Source organism: Genypterus blacodes, unplaced genomic scaffold, assembly GCF_046128005.1.
Source record: "Genypterus blacodes isolate CSIRO-AG114 ecotype Tasmania unplaced genomic scaffold, CSIRO-AGI_Gbla_v1 ptg000039l_1, whole genome shotgun sequence".
Lineage (NCBI taxonomy): Eukaryota > Metazoa > Chordata > Actinopteri > Ophidiiformes > Ophidiidae > Genypterus > Genypterus blacodes.
The window spans coordinates 8,031,274-8,049,967 of NW_027466852.1; the positions used below are offsets into that span (position 1 = coordinate 8,031,274).

General features: G+C 46.1%; 23 non-coding genes and 9 pseudogenes across 23 annotated transcripts; all 32 read left to right on the forward strand.

Annotated features, from left to right (window-relative positions):
• Nucleotides 1-4,676: 4,676 nt before the first annotated feature.
• LOC142998315 (5S ribosomal RNA) lies at nucleotides 4,677-4,795 on the forward strand (annotated as a pseudogene).
• A 445-nt stretch (nucleotides 4,796-5,240) lies between these two features.
• Nucleotides 5,241-5,359, forward strand: LOC142997726 (5S ribosomal RNA). The gene has a single exon (XR_012962438.1). It is a non-coding gene; the product is annotated as a 5S ribosomal RNA (ribosomal RNA).
• Nucleotides 5,360-5,604: 245 nt separating this feature from the next.
• LOC142998094 (5S ribosomal RNA) lies at nucleotides 5,605-5,723 on the forward strand (annotated as a pseudogene).
• A 245-nt stretch (nucleotides 5,724-5,968) lies between these two features.
• On the forward strand, nucleotides 5,969-6,087 carry LOC142998251 (5S ribosomal RNA; annotated as a pseudogene).
• Nucleotides 6,088-6,332: 245 nt separating this feature from the next.
• LOC142997906 (5S ribosomal RNA) lies at nucleotides 6,333-6,451 on the forward strand. The gene has a single exon (XR_012962610.1). It is a non-coding gene; the product is annotated as a 5S ribosomal RNA (ribosomal RNA).
• Nucleotides 6,452-6,692: 241 nt separating this feature from the next.
• LOC142998130 (5S ribosomal RNA) lies at nucleotides 6,693-6,811 on the forward strand (annotated as a pseudogene).
• Nucleotides 6,812-7,056: 245 nt separating this feature from the next.
• LOC142998152 (5S ribosomal RNA) lies at nucleotides 7,057-7,175 on the forward strand (annotated as a pseudogene).
• Nucleotides 7,176-7,420: 245 nt separating this feature from the next.
• LOC142998396 (5S ribosomal RNA) lies at nucleotides 7,421-7,538 on the forward strand (annotated as a pseudogene).
• Nucleotides 7,539-7,779: 241 nt separating this feature from the next.
• Nucleotides 7,780-7,898, forward strand: LOC142998131 (5S ribosomal RNA; annotated as a pseudogene).
• A 245-nt stretch (nucleotides 7,899-8,143) lies between these two features.
• LOC142997967 (5S ribosomal RNA) lies at nucleotides 8,144-8,262 on the forward strand. The gene has a single exon (XR_012962669.1). It is a non-coding gene; the product is annotated as a 5S ribosomal RNA (ribosomal RNA).
• Nucleotides 8,263-8,740: 478 nt separating this feature from the next.
• On the forward strand, nucleotides 8,741-8,859 carry LOC142997097 (5S ribosomal RNA). Its single transcript, XR_012961835.1, has one exon. It is a non-coding gene; the product is annotated as a 5S ribosomal RNA (ribosomal RNA).
• A 444-nt stretch (nucleotides 8,860-9,303) lies between these two features.
• On the forward strand, nucleotides 9,304-9,422 carry LOC142998038 (5S ribosomal RNA; annotated as a pseudogene).
• A 245-nt stretch (nucleotides 9,423-9,667) lies between these two features.
• LOC142997424 (5S ribosomal RNA) lies at nucleotides 9,668-9,786 on the forward strand. Its single transcript, XR_012962150.1, has one exon. It is a non-coding gene; the product is annotated as a 5S ribosomal RNA (ribosomal RNA).
• A 245-nt stretch (nucleotides 9,787-10,031) lies between these two features.
• On the forward strand, nucleotides 10,032-10,150 carry LOC142998686 (5S ribosomal RNA). The gene has a single exon (XR_012962985.1). It is a non-coding gene; the product is annotated as a 5S ribosomal RNA (ribosomal RNA).
• A 460-nt stretch (nucleotides 10,151-10,610) lies between these two features.
• LOC142997704 (5S ribosomal RNA) lies at nucleotides 10,611-10,729 on the forward strand. The gene has a single exon (XR_012962417.1). It is a non-coding gene; the product is annotated as a 5S ribosomal RNA (ribosomal RNA).
• Nucleotides 10,730-10,970: 241 nt separating this feature from the next.
• On the forward strand, nucleotides 10,971-11,089 carry LOC142997308 (5S ribosomal RNA). Its single transcript, XR_012962039.1, has one exon. It is a non-coding gene; the product is annotated as a 5S ribosomal RNA (ribosomal RNA).
• A 460-nt stretch (nucleotides 11,090-11,549) lies between these two features.
• LOC142997330 (5S ribosomal RNA) lies at nucleotides 11,550-11,668 on the forward strand. The gene has a single exon (XR_012962060.1). It is a non-coding gene; the product is annotated as a 5S ribosomal RNA (ribosomal RNA).
• A 245-nt stretch (nucleotides 11,669-11,913) lies between these two features.
• On the forward strand, nucleotides 11,914-12,032 carry LOC142997774 (5S ribosomal RNA). Its single transcript, XR_012962483.1, has one exon. It is a non-coding gene; the product is annotated as a 5S ribosomal RNA (ribosomal RNA).
• A 445-nt stretch (nucleotides 12,033-12,477) lies between these two features.
• LOC142998812 (5S ribosomal RNA) lies at nucleotides 12,478-12,596 on the forward strand. The gene has a single exon (XR_012963103.1). It is a non-coding gene; the product is annotated as a 5S ribosomal RNA (ribosomal RNA).
• A 245-nt stretch (nucleotides 12,597-12,841) lies between these two features.
• Nucleotides 12,842-12,960, forward strand: LOC142998950 (5S ribosomal RNA). The gene has a single exon (XR_012963234.1). It is a non-coding gene; the product is annotated as a 5S ribosomal RNA (ribosomal RNA).
• A 454-nt stretch (nucleotides 12,961-13,414) lies between these two features.
• On the forward strand, nucleotides 13,415-13,533 carry LOC142997462 (5S ribosomal RNA). The gene has a single exon (XR_012962186.1). It is a non-coding gene; the product is annotated as a 5S ribosomal RNA (ribosomal RNA).
• Nucleotides 13,534-13,778: 245 nt separating this feature from the next.
• Nucleotides 13,779-13,897, forward strand: LOC142997775 (5S ribosomal RNA). Its single transcript, XR_012962484.1, has one exon. It is a non-coding gene; the product is annotated as a 5S ribosomal RNA (ribosomal RNA).
• Nucleotides 13,898-14,342: 445 nt separating this feature from the next.
• On the forward strand, nucleotides 14,343-14,461 carry LOC142997635 (5S ribosomal RNA). The gene has a single exon (XR_012962351.1). It is a non-coding gene; the product is annotated as a 5S ribosomal RNA (ribosomal RNA).
• A 245-nt stretch (nucleotides 14,462-14,706) lies between these two features.
• On the forward strand, nucleotides 14,707-14,825 carry LOC142998951 (5S ribosomal RNA). The gene has a single exon (XR_012963235.1). It is a non-coding gene; the product is annotated as a 5S ribosomal RNA (ribosomal RNA).
• A 460-nt stretch (nucleotides 14,826-15,285) lies between these two features.
• Nucleotides 15,286-15,404, forward strand: LOC142997560 (5S ribosomal RNA). The gene has a single exon (XR_012962280.1). It is a non-coding gene; the product is annotated as a 5S ribosomal RNA (ribosomal RNA).
• Nucleotides 15,405-15,645: 241 nt separating this feature from the next.
• Nucleotides 15,646-15,764, forward strand: LOC142998892 (5S ribosomal RNA). The gene has a single exon (XR_012963179.1). It is a non-coding gene; the product is annotated as a 5S ribosomal RNA (ribosomal RNA).
• Nucleotides 15,765-16,009: 245 nt separating this feature from the next.
• LOC142997278 (5S ribosomal RNA) lies at nucleotides 16,010-16,128 on the forward strand. The gene has a single exon (XR_012962011.1). It is a non-coding gene; the product is annotated as a 5S ribosomal RNA (ribosomal RNA).
• A 245-nt stretch (nucleotides 16,129-16,373) lies between these two features.
• Nucleotides 16,374-16,492, forward strand: LOC142998952 (5S ribosomal RNA). Its single transcript, XR_012963236.1, has one exon. It is a non-coding gene; the product is annotated as a 5S ribosomal RNA (ribosomal RNA).
• A 454-nt stretch (nucleotides 16,493-16,946) lies between these two features.
• Nucleotides 16,947-17,065, forward strand: LOC142998153 (5S ribosomal RNA; annotated as a pseudogene).
• Nucleotides 17,066-17,306: 241 nt separating this feature from the next.
• On the forward strand, nucleotides 17,307-17,425 carry LOC142997805 (5S ribosomal RNA). Its single transcript, XR_012962513.1, has one exon. It is a non-coding gene; the product is annotated as a 5S ribosomal RNA (ribosomal RNA).
• A 454-nt stretch (nucleotides 17,426-17,879) lies between these two features.
• LOC142998687 (5S ribosomal RNA) lies at nucleotides 17,880-17,998 on the forward strand. Its single transcript, XR_012962986.1, has one exon. It is a non-coding gene; the product is annotated as a 5S ribosomal RNA (ribosomal RNA).
• A 245-nt stretch (nucleotides 17,999-18,243) lies between these two features.
• LOC142998756 (5S ribosomal RNA) lies at nucleotides 18,244-18,362 on the forward strand. The gene has a single exon (XR_012963052.1). It is a non-coding gene; the product is annotated as a 5S ribosomal RNA (ribosomal RNA).
• Nucleotides 18,363-18,694: the final 332 nt, after the last annotated feature.

The window sequence follows — 18,694 nt, forward strand, 5'->3', positions numbered from 1 at the left end:
GGGGGAAGCGGAGAAAGGAAGAGACATACTGGAGTCGGACGGAGAGCAAGGAATGGAGGTGAGAGGATCGACAGCTGAGGTGCCGGGACATGGAGACGCAGCAGAGGGGCAGAGTGTGGATACATCGGAGAGAAAGGAGAGGAAGGTGAAAATTGTTCAACTTCAGCGGCCCCCAGAATCAGACTCAGAGATATGCTTGACGGGGTCTCAAGAGTCGGGGAACTCGGAGTCTGATATGGACCTCGGAAACAGCCAGGAGCTGGGGAAGAGAAGACTGCAATGGATGCTGAAGACAAGGGGATCAAAAAGAGGAAAAAGTAAGACGTGAACTGTAGCATAAAGATGATGGGCCTGATTTATCTCTATGTATTTACAATGTTAAAAATACTATCGCAAAACACAAACGGCTTAAGATGTATTAACAAGATGCGAGATGTTTTAAGGGTGGATACTTTTGACATCCTCTGTGTACAAGAGACTAAGTGGACAAGGGAGTGGAGAAGCTATCTGAGGGATACATGGGCTGGGAAAGTGTGGGCAAACAACGGTGTAAATGGACGAGCCGGAGTCGCTATTTTTGCTAAAGGAGATAAGATCCAAAATGTTAAGGAAATAGTGAAGGATGATGAGGGAAGGGTGATCGGTATTGAATTTATTTACAGGAATGTGCTTTACAAACTTTTGAATATTTATGCACCGAATGAGGACAACAAGCGTGGAATTTTCTTTGATCAACTAAAACCGCATTTGGGAGGGAACATTTGTGTAGTGGGGGATTTTAACTGTGCACTTACGAGGTTGGATATATCAAGCAACAATACATACAAAAGTGATATAAGTAGGAAATCGCTAAATGAGCTTTTTGACTATTTCAACCTGGTAGATCTGTGGAGGGTGCGCAATATGGGAGAAAGGGGCTTTTCCAGACGACAGACGGTTCTGGGGAAACTTAAACAGTCCAGGATTGACTTATGTCTATTAGCATCTGGGCTGGAAAAAAAGATTTCAAAATGCTGGTATGAGTTCACAGGGTTTAGCGATCATGCAAGGTTATGGGTGGAGCTGGGGGAGAAAGAGCACAAAGGTGGAGGGTTATGGTGTTTAAATAACAGTGTTTTGCTGGATGAAAAATATAGGGAGAAAGTTGAAAATCTACTGAAAGAAAGAAAAAGAGAACTGCAGGGTGAGGGTTGTATAAATATGGGGGAGTGGTGGGAGGAGGTGAAATTGCACATCAAAAAAGTGACAATAAACTATTGTAAAAATAAAATGGAGAAGGAAAGAAGGACTGAGTATAGTTTAAGAGACCAGATTAATAAAGAGCTGGAAAGGTCGATTGCAGAGGAAAACTTCAACAATCTAAAATATCTCATGCTGAGAAAACAATTAGATGAGCTTGAGAAGAAACGGAGCAGAGGGGCAGCTATCAGATCGAGGATGAAGGATATTTTAGAAGGGGAAAAGAATACAAGTTTCTTTTTAGGGCTTGAAAAAAGACAGCAAAAGAAAGCTCATCTGCAAAACCTGAAAAATGAAGAGGGTAAGACAATGGAGAAGACAGAGGAAATGCTGGAGGTGGCTCATAAACATTTTAAAACACTTTTTTCAAAGATGGAGGTAAACTCTACAGACCACAGTGTTTTTGAAGGGATAGAAAAAAAATTAGGGGAAGAGGACAGAGCAGACTGTGATAAAAACATAACAGAGGAAGAATTGGAAAGAGCAATAAATGGTTTGAATAAGAACAAAAGTCCAGGGCTGGATGGGTTATCGGGGGAATTTTACATCACCTTTAAACAGGTGATAAAGCCAATTCTCCTGAGAATCTTTCAATGCATGGAGCGGGAGGGGAAAGCATCTGGGGACTTCTTCACGGGGCTAATCCGAGTGGTGTATAAGAATAAGGGTGACAAAGGTGATTTGGGGAATTATAGGCCAATTAGTCTGCTAAATACAGATTATAAAATACTGGCTAAAATCCTGGCAAACAGATTGAAGGAGGTGATAGGCACAGTGGTGAATCCCTGTCAGTGTTATGGTGTGGTAGGGAGAGACATTAGTGACATCATCTTATCGATCCAGGACATCTTTGACAAAATGAATCAGAAGGGAGGGCTGTACATAGGGGTTGATTTAGAGAAGGCGTTTGATAGGGTGGATCATGATTTTTTGTTTAAAACACTGGGAAAGATGGGTTTCGGGGAAGGTTTCACTAAATGGATTAGGTTAATATATAGGAATGCCATCAGTAGGGTGAAAATAAACGGGAGGTTAACTGAGAGCTTCGCTCTGGAGAGGTCAATCAGACAAGGATGCCCGCTTTCAGCTATGTTATACTCCATAGCGGCAGAACCCTTGTCTGCCCTCATTAGGAGGGACCCAGGGATTTTGGGGATTGAAATGGAAGATAAAACGGACACGAAAATCTACCAGTACGCAGATGCAAAAGTATTACGGTTAGGGATGAGAGGAGTGTAGACAGGGTGCTGCAGCATGTAGAGTGCTATGAGAGGGCATCTGGGGCCAAAATCAATGGGGAAAAAACCGAGCTAATGGGCTTTGGTGATGGTTTCGATTGTGTAAATAAATGGAATTTTGTAAAGAGAAATGAAATGGTGAAGGTTTTGGGTGTATACGTAGGTAAGAATCGAGATGCAGCAACAAAACAAACGTGGGGTGAAATAGAGGGAAAAATCAAAATGCGATTGGATTTCTGGTCCGGGAGGAAATTGAATCTAAGGGGTAAAGTGATAGTAACTAACGCCCTCCTCCTGTCCAAGTGTCAGTATGCGCTAAGAGTCTGTGAAATGCCGGACAGGGTAATAGGAAAGCTGAATGACATGATGAGTGCTTTCATCTGGAATAAAAAACAGCATTTGATAGCCAGGAAGGTGCTCATCAATGGGCAGAAGGAGGGCGGTTTGAAATTGGTGGACCTGAAAAGTAAAAAGCTTAGTGCACGGATTCGACTGTTAGGGAAATTTATTGGAAACGCAAAGATTTACGCGTGGCAGAAGTGCCTCGACTCTTGCCTACAGGGGTGGGATAATAGAGGAGTGTTTAATCTATGTAGGGAAACGGAGCAAAGGGAAAGAGCACAGGTTAATGCATTTACAGGGGAAATACTCGAAGCGTGGAATATTTTACTGGGGGATTTAAAGTTTAGATGTGAGACTGCGGAGCAGGTGTTACACCAACCAGTTTTCAGAAATCCGGCAATAAGGTGTCAGGGGAAGGTATTTTCAGGGAGGTACTTGGAGGAACTAGGTTTAAATCAGGTGAAGCACTTTATCCAAAGAGGTGGTGGATTTCTGCAGGAGGAAGTAATCCAGGAGGTCAGGGGAAGATTAGGGAAAGTGAGAGCAATAGAGATCAAAAGACTATGCCAGAGAATTTTAGAGGGGTTACCTCGTAGCTGGGTGGCGCTGGTGAAGGGGAGGAGGGCAGAGAAGGCTCTGGAGTTGGTCAGTTTCTCCCTCATCCAAGGAGGGAAAGAGCATGACATACGATCAGTTAACTCCAAGATACTATATAGAGTGTTTTTGGGAAAGGAAAAGAAGAAAGCGGCAGCTGAGGAAGTATGGCTAAGGCAGTTCCATGGGCTTCAGAGGGAACACATTTGGTCAGATCTAAATGTGAAGTTCATTTCATCAGAGTGCTTTGATACAAATTTCAGGCTCAGACACAATAGAATATTTGTCAATTTGGTGCTAAACCAGATAAATAGACTCAACAGCAAGGTTTGTGATATATGTGAGGTGGAAGTGGAGACATTTAGGCACTTTATTTTTGAATGTAAGGAGTTAAAAGTGTTTTTTGAGAAACTGGACCAATGCTTTCAAAAATGTAGAGTCACAATCACGGAAAAGGAAAAATGGGAGAGGTTTTTTCTATTTGGGTATAAGGAAAGGAAAGCAGGGGTGAACAAATGGCTTATCAATTACATTCTGAGTTATGCCAAACATGTCATCAGACTTCGGAGAAACTATTCACATTTCGAGGACAAAAAAGTGAACATCTGGAGATTTTTCTGTAACTTTATGAAAAGGAATGTGAGTCTGCTGTGGGATGGTGGGGACAAGAATTTCAAACAAAAGGTGCTGGAAGATAACTGTCTATTTGTGTGTGGAAATCAGGGTGGGGTGCAAATGTCAATAGGTCAAGGGTGAGGGGTGATGGGTGAAGGAAAAAAAAAGGAAAAAAAAAGATGTGATGAATGGTGTTATGGATTGTTGGAAATAATTTGATTTGATTTGAAATGACTTGTATTTACTTGTGTAAAATGTATTTGTAAAAATATTTATTTTTTGATAATAAAAGAGAAAAAAAAAAAAACACGCCCGATCTCGTCTGATCTCGGAAGCTAAGCAGCGTCGGGCCAGGTTAGTACTTGGATGGGAGACCGCCTGGGAATACCCGGTGCCGTAAGCATTTTGGCCGTCTGAGCAGCAGGCCTCACCTGGTCCTCCTCCCTCATGTTTCACTCCCTCTGTGAACACGCAATTTCCTTCGGGAGAACAAAGTTGTATCTTATCTTATCTGAAATGTTAGTGTTCTTCTGATGAAGGCATCATGTAAATTGTGATATACATGAACTTGAGTGTAGTTATGTGTACACGGTGACTTGAACTGGGTCTGTCTTACCTATAAAGAGCCTCTGAGTGGCTGCTTTCCTCGTTTACGGCCATACCACTCTGAACACGCCTGATCTCGTCTGATCTCGGAAGCTTAGCAGCATCAGGCCAGGTTAGTACTTCGATGGGAAACCGCCTGGGAATACCCGGTGCCGTACGCATTTTGGCCCTCTGACCAGCAGGCCTCACCTGGTCCTCCTCTCTCATGTTTCACTCCCTCTGTTAACACCCAATATCCCTCAGGAAAATAAAGTTGTATCTTATCTTATCTTATATGAAAGCATACATTCAGAAAATGAGTATTGCACATGGGCATAATATGAGATGATTGAATGCCCATGAGGAGTGAAGTACACGAGCCACTATGTGACAATGATGATGATGAGGATGAAAGTGAGCGTCAGAGATGTAAGTGGTCCCTCTGTATGTTCTATGTGATGATTATCAGTTTCATTAGGTAAGACTTCATTATCCAGAAATGTGTGTTTCTGATGAAGGCATCATGTAAATTGTGATATACATGAACTTGAGTGTAGTCATGTGTACACGGTGACTTGAACTGGGTCTGTCTCACCTAAAAAGAGCCTCTGTGTGGCTGCTCTCCTAGTTTACGGCCATACCACTCTGAACACGCCCAATCTCGTCTGATCTCGGAAGCTAAGCAGCGTCGGGCCAGGTTAGTACTTGGATGGGAGACCGCCTGGGAATACCCGGTGCAGTAAGCATTTTGGCCCTCCGAGCAGCAGGCCTCACCTGGTCCTCCTCCCTCATGTTTCACTCCCTCTGTGAACACGCAATTTCCCTCGGGAGAATAAAGTTGTATCTTATCTAATCTGAAATGTTAGTGTTCTTCTCATGAAGGCATCATGTAAATTGTGATATACATGAACTTGAGTGTAGTCATGTGTACACAGTGACTTGAACTGGGTCTGTCTCACCTATAAAGAGCCTCTGTGTGGCTGCTCTTCTCGTTTACGGCCATACCACTCTGAACACGCTGGATCTCGTCTGATCTCGGACGCTAAGCAGTGTCGGGCCAGGTTAGTACTTGAATGGGAGACCGCCTGGGAATACCCGGTGCAGTAAGCATTTTGGCCCTCTGAGCAGCAGGCCTCACCTGGTCCTCCTCCCTCATGTTTCACTCCCTCTGTCAACACGCAATTTCCCTCGGGAGAACAAAGTTGTATCTTATCTTATCTGAAATGTTAGTGTTCTTCTGATGAAGGCATCATGTAAATTGTGATATACATGAACTTGAGTGTAGTCATGTGTACATGGTGACTTGAACTGGGTCTGTCTCACCTATAAAGAGCCTCTGAGTGGCTGCTTTCCTCGTTTAAGGCCATACCACTCTGAACACGCCCGATCTCGTCTGATCTCGGAAGCTAATCAGCGTCGGGCCAGGTTAGTACTTGGATGGGAGATTGCCTGGGAATACCCGGTGCAGTAAGCATTTTGGCCCTCTGAGCAGCAGGCCTCACCTGGTCCTCCTCCCTCATGTTTCACTCCCTCTGTCAACACGCAATTTCCCTCGGGAGAATATAGTTGTATTTTATCTTATCTGAAATGTTTGTGTTCTTCTGATGAAGGCATCATGTAAATTGTGATATACATGAAATTGAGTGTAGTCATGCGTACACGGTGACTTGAACTGGGTCTGTCTCACCTATAAATAGCCTCTGTGTGGCTGCTCTCCTCGTTTACGGCCATACCACTCTGAACACGCCCGATGTCGTCTGATCTCGGAAGCTAAGCAGCGTCGGGCCAGGTTAGTACTTGGATGGGAGACCGCCTGGGAATACCCGGTGCAGTAAGCATTTTGGCCCTCTGAGCAGCAGGCCTCACCTGGTCCTCCTCCCTCATGTTTCTCTCCCTCTGTCAACACGCAATTTCCCTCGGGAGAATAAAGTTGAATCTTATCTTATCTGGAATGTGTGCTTATGATGAAGGCATCATGTCAATTGTGATATACATGAACTTGAGTGTAGTCATGTGTACACGGTGACTTGAACTGGGTCTGTCTCACCTATAAAGAGCCTCTGAGTGGCTGCTTTCCTCGTTTAAGGCCATACCACTCTGAACACGCCCAATCTCGTCTGATCTCGGAAGCTAAGCAGCGTCGGGCCAGATTAGTACTTGGATGGGAGACCGCCTGGGAATACCCGGTGCAGTAAGCATTTTGGACCTCTGAGCAGCAGGCCTCACCTGGTCCTCCTCCCTCATGTTTCACTCCCTCTGACAACACGCAATTGCCCTCGGGAGAATAAAGTTGTATCTTATCTTATCTGAAATGTTAGTGTTCTTCTGATGAAGGCATCATGTAAATTGTGATATACATGAACTTGAGTGTAGTCATGCGTACACGGTGACTTGAACTGGGTCTGTCTCACCTATAAAGAGCCTCGGTGTGGCTGCTCTCCTCGTTTACGGCCGTACCACTCTGAACACGCCTTATCTCGTCTGATCTCGGAAGCTAAGCAGCGTCGGGCCAGGTTAGTACTTGGATGGGAGACCGCCTGGGAATACCCGGTGCAGTAAGCATTTTGGCCCTCTGAGCAGCAGGCCTCACCTGGTCCTCCTCCCTCATGTTTCACTCCCTCTGTCAACACGCAATTTCCCTCGGGAGAATGAAGTTGTATCTTATCTTATCTGAAATGTTAGTGTTCTTCTGATGAAGGCATCATGTAAATTGTGATATACATGAACTTGAGTGTAGTCATGTGTACACGGTGACTTGAACTGGGTCTGTCTCACCTATAAAGAGCCTCTGTGTGGCTGCTCTCCTCGTTTACGTCCATACGACTCTGAACACGCCGATCTCGTCTGATCTCGGAAGCTTATCAGCGTCGGGCCAGGTTAGTGCTTGGATGGGAGACCGCCTTGGAATACCCGGTGCCGTAAGCATTTTGGCCCTCTGAGCAGCAGGCCTCACCTGGTCCTCCTCCCTCATGTTTCACTCCCTCTGTCAACACGCAATTTCCCTCGGGAGAATAAAGTTGTATCTTATCTTATCTGGAATGTGTGCTTATGATGAAGGCATCATGTCAATTGTGATATACATGAACTTGAGTGTAGTCATGTGTACACGGTGACTTGAACTGGGTCTGTCTCACCTATAAAGAGCCTCTGAGTGGCTGCTTTCCTCGTTTAAGGCCATACCACTCTGAACACGCCCAATCTCGTCTGATCTCGGAAGCTAAGCAGCGTCGGGCCAGATTAGTACTTGGATGGGAGACCGCCTGGGAATACCCGGTGCAGTAAGCATTTTGGACCTCTGAGCAGCAGGCCTCACCTGGTCCTCCTCCCTCATGTTTCACTCCCTCTGACAACTTGCAATTGCCCTCGGGAGAATAAAGTTGTATCTTATCTTATCTGAAATGTTAGTGTTCTTCTGATGAAGGCATCATGTAAATTGTGATATACATGAACTTGAGTGTAGTCATGCGTACACGGTGACTTGAACTGGGTCTGTCTCACCTATAAAGAGCCTCGGTGTGGCTGCTCTCCTCGTTTACGGCCGTACCACTCTGAACACGCCTGATCTCGTCTGATCTCGGAAGCTAAGCAGCGTCGGGCCAGGTTAGTACGTGGATGGGAGACCGCCTGGAAATACCCGGTGCCGTAAGCATTTTGGCCCTCTGAGCAGCAGGCCTCACCTGGTCCTCCTCCCTCATGTTTCACTCCCTCTGTGAACAAGCAATGTCCCTCGGGAGAATAAAGTTGCATCTTATCTTATCTTATATGAAAGCATACATTCAGAAAATGAGTATTGCACATGGGCATAATATGAGAAGATTGAATGCACATGAGAAGTGAAGTACACGAGCCACTGTGTGACGATGATGATGATGATGATGATGATGATGATGATGATGATGATGATGATTATGAAAGTGAGCGTCAGAGATGTTAGTGGTCCCTTTTTATGTTCTATGTGATGATTATCAGTTTCATTAGGTAAGACTTCATTATCCAGAAATGTGTGTTTCTGATGAAGGCATCATGTAAATTGTGAAATACATGAACTTGAGTGTAGTCATGTGTACACGGTGACTTGAACTGGGTCTGTCTCACCTATAAAGAGCCTCTGTGTGGCTGCTCTCCTCGTTTACGGCCATACCACTCTGAACACGCCCGATCTCGTCTGATCTCGGAAGCTAAGCAGTGTCGGGCCAGGTTAGTACTTGGATGGGAGACCCCCTGGGAATACCCGGTGCAGTAAGCATTTTGGCCCTCTGAGCAGCAGGCCTCACCTGGTCCTCCTCCCTCATGTTTCACTCCCTCTGTGAACACGCAATTTCCCTCGGGAGAACAAAGTTGTATCTTATCTTATCTTATATGAAATCATACATTCAGAAAATGAGTATTGCACATGGGCATAATATGAGATGATTGAATGCACATGAGGAGTGAAGTACACAAGCCACTGTGTGACAATGATGATGATGAGGATGAAAGTGAGCGTCAGAGATGTAAGTGGTCCCTCTGTATGTTCTATGTGATGATTATCAGTTTCATTAGGTAAGACTTCATTATCCAGAACTGGTGTTTCTGATAAAGGCATCATGTAAATTGTGATATACATGAACTTGAGTGTAGTCATGTGTACACGGTGACTTGAACTGGGTCTGTCTCACCTATAAAGAGCCTCTGTGTGGCTGCTCTCCTCGTTTACGGCCATACCACTCTGAACATGCCTGATCTCGTCTGATCTCGGAAGCTAAGCAGCTTCGGGCCAGGTTAGTACTTGGATGGGAGACCGCCTGGGAATACCCGGTGCAGTAAGCATTTTGGCCCTCTGAGCAGCAGGCCTCACCTGGTCCTCCTCCCTCATGTTTCACTCCCTCTGTGAACACGCAATTTCCCTCGGGAGAATAAAGTTGTATCTTATCTTATCTGAAATGTTAGTGTTCTTCCGAAGAAGGCATCATGTAAATTGTGATAGACATGAACTTGAGTGTAGTCATGCGTACACGGTGACTTGAACTGGGTCTGTCTCACCTATAAAGAGCCTCTGTGTGGCTGCTCTCCTCGTTTACGGCCATACCACTCTGAACACGCCCGATCTCGTCTGATCTCGGAAGCTAATCAGCATCGGGCCAGGTTAGTACTTGGATGGGAGACCGCCTGGGAATACCCGGTGCCGTAAGCATTTTGGCCCTCTGAGCAGCAGGCCTCACCTGGTCCTCCTCCCTCATGTTTCACTCCCTCTGTGAACACGCAATTTCCCTCGGGAGAACAAAGTTGAATCTTATCTTATCTGAAATGTTAGTGTTCTTCTGATGAAGGCATCATGTAAATTGTGATATACATGAACTTGAGTGTAGTCATGCGTACACGGTGACTTGAACTGCGTCTGTCTCACCTATAAAGAGCCTCTGTGTGGCTGCTCTCCTCGTTTACGGCCATACCACTCTGAACACGCCCGATCTCGTCTGATCTCGGAAGCTAAGCAGCGTCGGGCCAGGTTAGTACTTGGATGGGAGACCGCCTGGGAATACCCGGTGCCGTAAGCATTTTGGCCGTCTGAGCAGCAGGCCTCACCTGGTCCTCCTCCCTCATGTTTCACTCCCTCTGTCAACACCCAATGTCCCTCAGGAGAATAAAGTTGTATCTTATCTTATCTTATATGAAAGCATACATTCAGAAAATGAGTATTGCACATGGGCATAATATGAGATGATTGAATGCACATGAGGAGTGAAGTACACGAGCCACTGTGTGACGATGATGATGATGATGATGATGATGATGAGGATAAAAGTGAGCGCCAGAGATGTAAGTGGTCCCTCTGTATGTTCTATGTGATGATTATCAGTTTCATTAGGTAAGACTTCATTATCCAGAAATGTGTGTTTCTGATGAAGGCATCATGTAAATTGTGATATACATGAACTTGAGTGTAGTCATGTGTACACGGTGACTTGAACTGGGTCTGTCTCACCTATAAAGAGCCTCTGTGTGGCTTCTCTCCTCGTTTACGTCCATACCACTCTGAACACGCCCGATCTCGTCTGATCTCGGAAGCTAATCAGCGTCGGGCCAGGTTTGTACTTGGATGGGAGACCGCCTGGGAATACCCGGTGCCGTAAGCATTTTGGCCCTCTGAGCAGCAGGCCTCACCTGGTCCTCCTCCCTCATGTTTCACTCCCTCTGTCAACACGCAATTTCCCTCGGGAGAATAAAGTTGTATCTTATCTTATCTGAAATGTGTGTTTATGATGAAGGCATCATGTCAATTGTGATATACATGAACTTGAGTGTAGTCATGTGTACACGGTGACTTGAACTGGGTCTGTCTCACCTATAAAGAGCCTCTGTGTGGCTGCTCTCCTCGTTTACGGCCATACCACTCTGAACACGCCCGATCTCGTCTGATCTCGGAAGCTAATCAGCGTCGGGCCAGGTTAGTACTTGGATGGGAGACCGCCTGGGAATAACCGGTGCCGTAAGCATTTTGGCCCTCTGAGCAGCAGGCCTCACCTGGTCCTCCTCCCTCATGTTTCACTCCCTCTGTCAACACCCAATGTCCCTCATGAGAATAAAGTTGTATCTTATCTTATCTTATATGAAAGCATACATTCAGAAAATGAGTATTGCACATGGGCATAATATGAGATGATTGAATGCACATGAGGAGTGAAGTACACGAGCCACTGTGTGACGATGATGATGATGATGATGATGATGATGAGGATGAAAGTGAGCGCCAGAGATGTAAGTGGTCCCTCTGTATGTTCTATGTGATGATTATCAGTTTCATTAGGTAAGACTTCATTATCCAGAAATGTGTGTTTCTGATAAAGGCATCATGTAAATTGTGATATACATGAACTTGAGTGTAGTCATGTGTACACGGTGACTTGAACTGGGTCTGTCTCACCTATAAAGAGCCTCTGTGTGGCTGCTCTCCTCGTTTACGGCCATACCACTCTGAACACGCCCGATCTTGTCTGATCTCGGAAGCTAATCAGCGTTGGGCCAGGTTAGTACTTGGATGGGAGACCGCCTGGGAATACCCGGTGCCGTAAGCATTTTGGCCCTCTGAGCAGCAGGCCTCACCTGGTCCTCCTCCCTCATGTTTCACTCCCTCTGTCAACACGCAATTTCCCTCGGGAGAACAAAGTTGTATCTTATCTTATCTGAAATGTTAGTGTTCTTCTGATGAAGGCATCATGTAAATTGTGATATACATGAACTTGAGTGTAGTCATGCGTACACGGTGACTTGAACTGGGTCTGTCTCACCTATAAAGAGCCTCTGTGTGGCTCCTCTCCTCGTTTACGGCCAGACCACTCTGAACACGCCTGATCTCGTCTGATCTCGGAAGCTAAGCAGCGTCGGGCCAGGTTAGTACTTGGATGGGAGACCGCCTGGGAATACCCGGTGCAGTAAGCAGTTTGGCCCTCTGAGCAGCAGGCCTCACCTGGTCCTCCTCCCTCATGTTTCACTCCCTCTGTCAACACCCAATGTCCATCAGGAGAATAAAGTTGTATCTTATCTTATCTTATATGAAATCATACATTCAGAAAATGAGTATTGCACATGGGCATAATATGAGATGATTGAATGCACATGAGGAGTGAAGTACATGAGCCACTGTGTGACAATGATGATGATGAGGATGAAAGTGGGCGTCAGAGATGTAAGTGGTCCCTCTGTATGTTCTATGTGATGATTATCAGTTTCAATAGGTAAGACTTCATTATCCAGAAATGTGTGTTTCTGATAAAGGCATCATGTAAATTGTGATATACATGAACTTGAGTGTAGTCATGTGTACACGGTGACTTGAACTGGGTCTGTCTCACCTATAAAGAGCCTCTGTGTGGCTGCTCTCCTCGTTTACGGCCATACCACTCTGAACACGCCTGATCTCGTCTGATCTCGGAAGCTAAGCAGCGTCGGGCCAGGTTAGTACTTGGATGGGAGACCGCCTGGGAATACCCGGTGCCGTAAGCATTTTGGCCCTCTGAGCAGCAGGCCTCACCTGGTCCTCCTCCCTCATGTTTCACTCCCTCTGTCAACACGCAATTTCCCTCGGGAGAATAAAGTTGTATCTTATCTTATCTGAAATGTTAGTGTTCTTCTGATGAAGGCATCATGTAAATTGTGATATACATGAACTTGAGTGTAGTCATGCGTACACGGTGACTTGAACTGGGTCTGTCTCACCTATAAAGAGCCTCTGTGTGGCTCCTCTCCTCGTTTACGGCCAGACCACTCTGAACACGCCCGATCTCGTCTGATCTCGGAAGCTAAGCAGCGTCGGGCCAGGTTAGTACTTGGATGGGAGACCGCCTGGGAATACCCGGTGCCGTAAGCATTTTGGCCGTCTGAGCAGCAGGCCTCACCTGGTCCTCCTCCCTCATGTTTCACTCCCTCTGTCAACACCCAATGTCCCTCAGGTGAATAAAGTTGTATCTTATCTTATCTTATATGAAAGCATACATTCAGAAAATGAGTATTGCACATGGGCATAATATGAGATGATTGAATGCACATGAGGAGTGAAGTACACGAGCCACTGTGTGACGATGATGATGATGATGATGATGAGGATAAAAGTGAGCGCCAGAGATGTAAGTGGTCCCTCTGTATGTTCTATGTGATGATTATCAGTTTCATTAGGTAAGACTTCATTATCCAGAAATGTGTGTTTCTGATGAAAGCATCATGTAAATTGTGATATACATGAACTTGAGTGTAGTCATGTGTACACGGTGACTTGAACTGGGTCTGTCTCACCTATAAAGAGCCTCTGTGTGGCTTCTCTCCTCGTTTACGTCCATACCACTCTGAACACGCCCGATCTCGTCTGATCTCGGAAGCTAATCAGCGTCGGGCCAGGTTAGTACTTGGATGGGAGACCGCCTGGGAATACCCGGTGCCGTAAGCATTTTGGCCCTCTGAGCAGCAGGCCTCACCTGGTCCTCCTCCCTCATGTTTCACTCCCTCTGTCAACACCCAATGTCCCTCAGCATAATAAAGTTGTATCTTATCTTATCTGAAATGTTAGTGTTCTTCTGATGAAGGCATCATGTAAATTGTGATATACATGAACTTGAGTGTAGTCATGCGTACACGGTGACTTGAACTGGGTCTGTCTCACCTATAAAGAGCCTCTCTGTGGCTCCTCTCCTCGTTTACGGCCAGACCACTCTGAACACGCCTGATCTCGTCTGATCTCGGAAGCTAAGCAGCGTCGGGCCAGGTTAGTACTTGGATGGGAGACCGCCTGGGAATACCCGGTGCAGTAAGCAGTTTGGCCCTCTGAGCAGCAGGCCTCACCTGGTCCTCCTCCCTCATGTTTCACTACCTCTGTCAACACCCAATGTCCATCAGGAGAATAAAGTTGTATCTTATCTTATCTTATATGAAATCATACATTCAGAAAATGAGTATTGCACATGGGCATAATATGAGATGATTGAATGCACATGAGGAGTGAAGTACACGAGCCACTGTGTGACAATGATGATGATGAGGATGAAAGTGGGCGTCAGAGATGTAAGTGGTCCCTCTGTATGTTCTATGTGATGATTATCAGTTTCAATAGGTAAGACTTCATTATCCAGAAATGTGTGTTTCTGATAAAGGCATCATGTAAATTGTGATATACATGAACTTGAGTGTAGTCATGTGTACACGGTGACTTGAACTGGGTCTGTCTCACCTATAAAGAGCCTCTGTGTGGCTGCTCTCCTCGTTTACGGCCATACCACTCTGAACACGCCTGATCTCGTCTGATCTCGGAAGCTAAGCAGCGTCGGGCCAGGTTAGTACTTGGATGGGAGACAGCCTGGGAATACCCGGTGCCGTAAGCATTTTGGCCCTCTGAGCAGCAGGCCTCACCTGGTCCTCCTCCCTCATGTTTCACTCCCTCTGTCAACACGCAATTTCCCTCGGGAGAATTAAGTTGTATCTTATCTTATCTGAAATGTTAGTGTTCTTCTGATGAAGGCATCATGTAAATTGTGATATACATGAACTTGAGTGTAGTCATGCGTACACGGTGACTTGAACTGGGTCTGTCTCACCTATAAAGAGCCTCTGTGTGGCTCCTCTCCTCGTTTACGGCCAGACCACTCTGAACACGCCCGATCTCGTCTGATCTCGGAAGCTAAGCAGCGTCGGGCCAGGTTAGTACTTGGATGGGAGACCGCCTGGGAATACCCGGTGCCGTAAGCATTTTGGCCGTCTGAGCAGCAGGCCTCACCTGGTCCTCCTCCCTCATGTTTCACTCCCTCTGTCAACACCCAATGTCCCTCAGGTGAATAAAGTTGTATCTTATCTTATCTTATATGAAAGCATACATTCAGAAAATGAGTATTGCACATGGGCATAATATGAGATGATTGAATGCACATGAGGAGTGAAGTACACGAGCCACTGTGTGACGATGATGATGATGATGATGATGATGATGAGGATAAAAGTGAGCGCCAGAGATGTAAGTGGTCCCTCTGTATGTTCTATGTGATGATTATCAGTTTCATTAGGTAAGACTTCATTATCCAGAAATGTGTGTTTCTGATGAAGGCATCATGTAAATTGTGATATACATGAACTTGAGTGTAGTCATGTGTACACGGTGACTTGAACTGGGTCTGTCTCACCTATAAAGAGCCTCTGTGTGGCTTCTCTCCTCGTTTACGTCCATACCACTCTGAACACGCCCGATCTCGTCTGATCTCGGAAGCTAATCAGCGTCGGGCCAGATTAGTACTTGGATGGGAGACCGCCTGGGAATACCCGGTGCCGTAAGCATTTTGGCCCTCTGAGCAGCAGGCCTCACCTGGTCCTCCTCCCTCATGTTTCACTCCCTCTGTCAACACGCAATTTCCCTCGGGAGAATAAAGTTGTATCTTATCTTATCTGAAATGTTTGTTTATGATGAAGGCATCATGTAAATTGTGATATACATGAACTTGAGTGTAGTCAAGTGTACACGGTGACTTGAACTGGGTCTGTCTCACCTATAAAGAGCCTCTGTGTGGCTGCTCTCCTCGTTTACGGCCATACCACTCTGAACACGCCCGATCTCGTCTGATCTCGGAAGCTAATCAGCGTCGGGCCAGGTTAGTACTTGGATGGGAGACCGCCTGGGAATACCCGGTGCCGTAAGCATTTTGGCCCTCTGAGCAGCAGGCCTCACCTGGTCCTCCTCCCTCATGTTTCACTCCCTCTGTGAACACGCAATTTCCCTCGGGAGAATGAAGTTGTATCTTATCTTATCTGAAATGTTAGTGTTCTTCTGATGAAGGCATCATGTAAATTGTGATATACATAAACTTGAGTGTAGTCATGTGTACACGGTGACTTGAACTGGGTCTGTCTCACCTATGAAGAGCCTCTGTGTGGCTGCTCTCCACGTTTACGGCCAGACCACTCTGAACACGCCCGATCTCGTCTGATCTCGGAAGCTAAGCAGCGTCGGGCCAGTTTAGTACTTGGATGGGAGACCGCCTGGGAATACCCGGTGCCGTAAGCATTTTGGCCGTCTGAGCAGCAGGCCTCACCTGGTCCTCCTCCCTCATGTTTCACTCCCTCTGTGAACACGCAATTTCCCTCGGGATAACAAAGTTGTATCTTATCTTATCTGAAATGTTAGTGTTCTTCTGATGAAGGCATCATGTAAATTGTGATATACATGAACTTGAGTGTAGTCATGCGTACACGGTGACTTGAACTGGGTCTGTCTCACCTATAAAGAGCCTCTGTGTGGCTCCTCTCCTCGTTTACGGCCAGACCACTCTGAACACGCCCGATCTCGTCTGATCTCGGAAGCTAAGCAGCGTCGGGCCAGGTTAGTACTTGGATGGGAGACCGCCTGGGAATACCCGGTGCCGTAAGCATTTTGGCCGTCTGAGCAGCAGGCCTCACCTGGTCCTCCTCCCTCATGTTTCACTCCCTCTGTCAACACCCAATGTCCCTCAGGAGAATAAAGTTGTATCTTATCTTATCTTATATGAAAGCATACATTCAGAAAATGAGTATTGCACATGGGCATAATATGAGATGATTGAATGCACATGAGGAGTGAAGTACACGAGCCACTGTGTGACGATGATGATGATGATGATGATGAGGATAAAAGTGAGCGCCAGAGATGTAAGTGGTCCCTCTGTATGTTCTATGTGATGATTATCAGTTTCATTAGGTAAGACTTCATTATCCAGAAATGTGTGTTTTTGATGAAGGCATCATGTAAATTGTGATATACATGAACTTGAGTGTAGTCATGTGTACACGGTGACTTGAACTGGGTCTGTCTCACCTATAAAGAGCCTCTGTGTGGCTTCTCTCCTCCTTTACGTCCATACCACTCTGAACACGCCCGATCTCGTCTGATCTCGGAAGCTAATCAGCGTCGGGCCATGTTAGTACTTGGATGGGAGACCGCCTGGGAATACCCGGTGCCGTAAGCATTTTGGCCCTCTGAGCTGCAGGCCTCACCTGGTCCTCCTCCCTCATGTTTCACTCCCTCTGTCAACACGCAATTTCCCTCGGGAGAATAAAGTTGTATCTTATCTTATCTGAAATGTGTGTTTTTGATGAAGGCATCATGTCAATTGTGATATACATGAACTTGAGTGTAGTCATGTGTACAAAGTGACTTGAACTGGGTCTGTCTCACCTATAAAGAGCCTCTGTGTGGCTGCTCTCCTCGTTTACGGCCATACCACTCTGAACACGCCCGATCTCGTCTGATCTCGGAAGCTAAGCAGCGTCGGGCCAGGTTAGTACTTGGATTGGAGACCGCCTGGGAATACCCGGTGCAGTAAGCATTTTGGCCCTCTGAGCAGCAGGCCTCACCTGGTCCTCCTCCCTCATGTTTCACTCCCTCTGTCAACACCCAATGTCCCTCAGGAGAATGAAGTTGTATCTTATCTTATCTTATATGAAAGCATACATTCAGAAAATGAGTATTGCACATGGGCATAATATGAGATGATTGAATGCACATGAGGAGTGTAGTACACGAGCCACTGTGTGACGATGATGATGATGATGATGATGAGGATAAAAGTGAGCGCCAGAGATGTAAGTGGTCCCTCTGTATGTTCTATGTGATGATTATCAGTTTCATTAGGTAAGACTTCATTATCCAGAAATGTGTGTTTCTGATGAAGGCATCATGTAAATTGTGATATACATGAACTTGAGTGTAGTCATGTGTACACGGTGACTTGAACTGGGTCTGTCTCACCTATAAAGAGCCTCTGTGTGGCTTCTCTCCTCGTTTACGGCCATACCACTCTGAACACGCCCGATCTCGTCTGATCTCGGAAGCTAAGCAGCGTCGGGCCAGGTTAGTACTTGGATGGGAGACCGCCTGGGAATACCCGGTGCCGTAAGCATTTTGGCCGTCTGAGCAGCAGGCCTCACCTGGTCCTCCTCCCTCATGTTTCACTCCCTCTGTGAACACGCAATTTCCCTCGGGAGAACAAAGTTGTATCTTATCTTATCTGAAATGTTAGTGTTCTTCTGATGAAGGCATCATGTAAATTGTGATATACATGAACTTGAGTGTAGTCATGCGTACATGGTGACTTGAACTGGGTCTGTCTCACCTATATTGAGCCTCTGTGTGGCTCCTCTCCTCGTTTACGGCCAGACCACTCTGAAAACGCCCGATCTCGTCTGATCTCGGAAGCTAAGCAGCGTCGGGCCAGGTTAGTACTTGGATGGGAGACCGCCTGGGAATACCCGGTGCCGTAAGCATTTTGGCCGTCTGAGCAGCAGGCCTCACCTGGTCCTCCTCCCTCATGTTTCACTCCCTCTGTCAACACCCAATGTCCCTCAGGAGAATAAAGTTGTATCTTATCTTATCTTATATGAAAGCATACATTCAGAAAATGAGTATTGCACATGGGCATAATATGAGATGATTGAATGCACATGAGGAGTGAAGAACACGAGCCACTGTGTGACGATGATGATGATGATGATGATGAGGATAAAAGTGAGCGCCAGAGATGTAAGTGGTCCCTCTGTATGTTCTATGTGATGATTATCAGTTTCATTAGGTAAGACTTCATTATCCAGAAATGTGT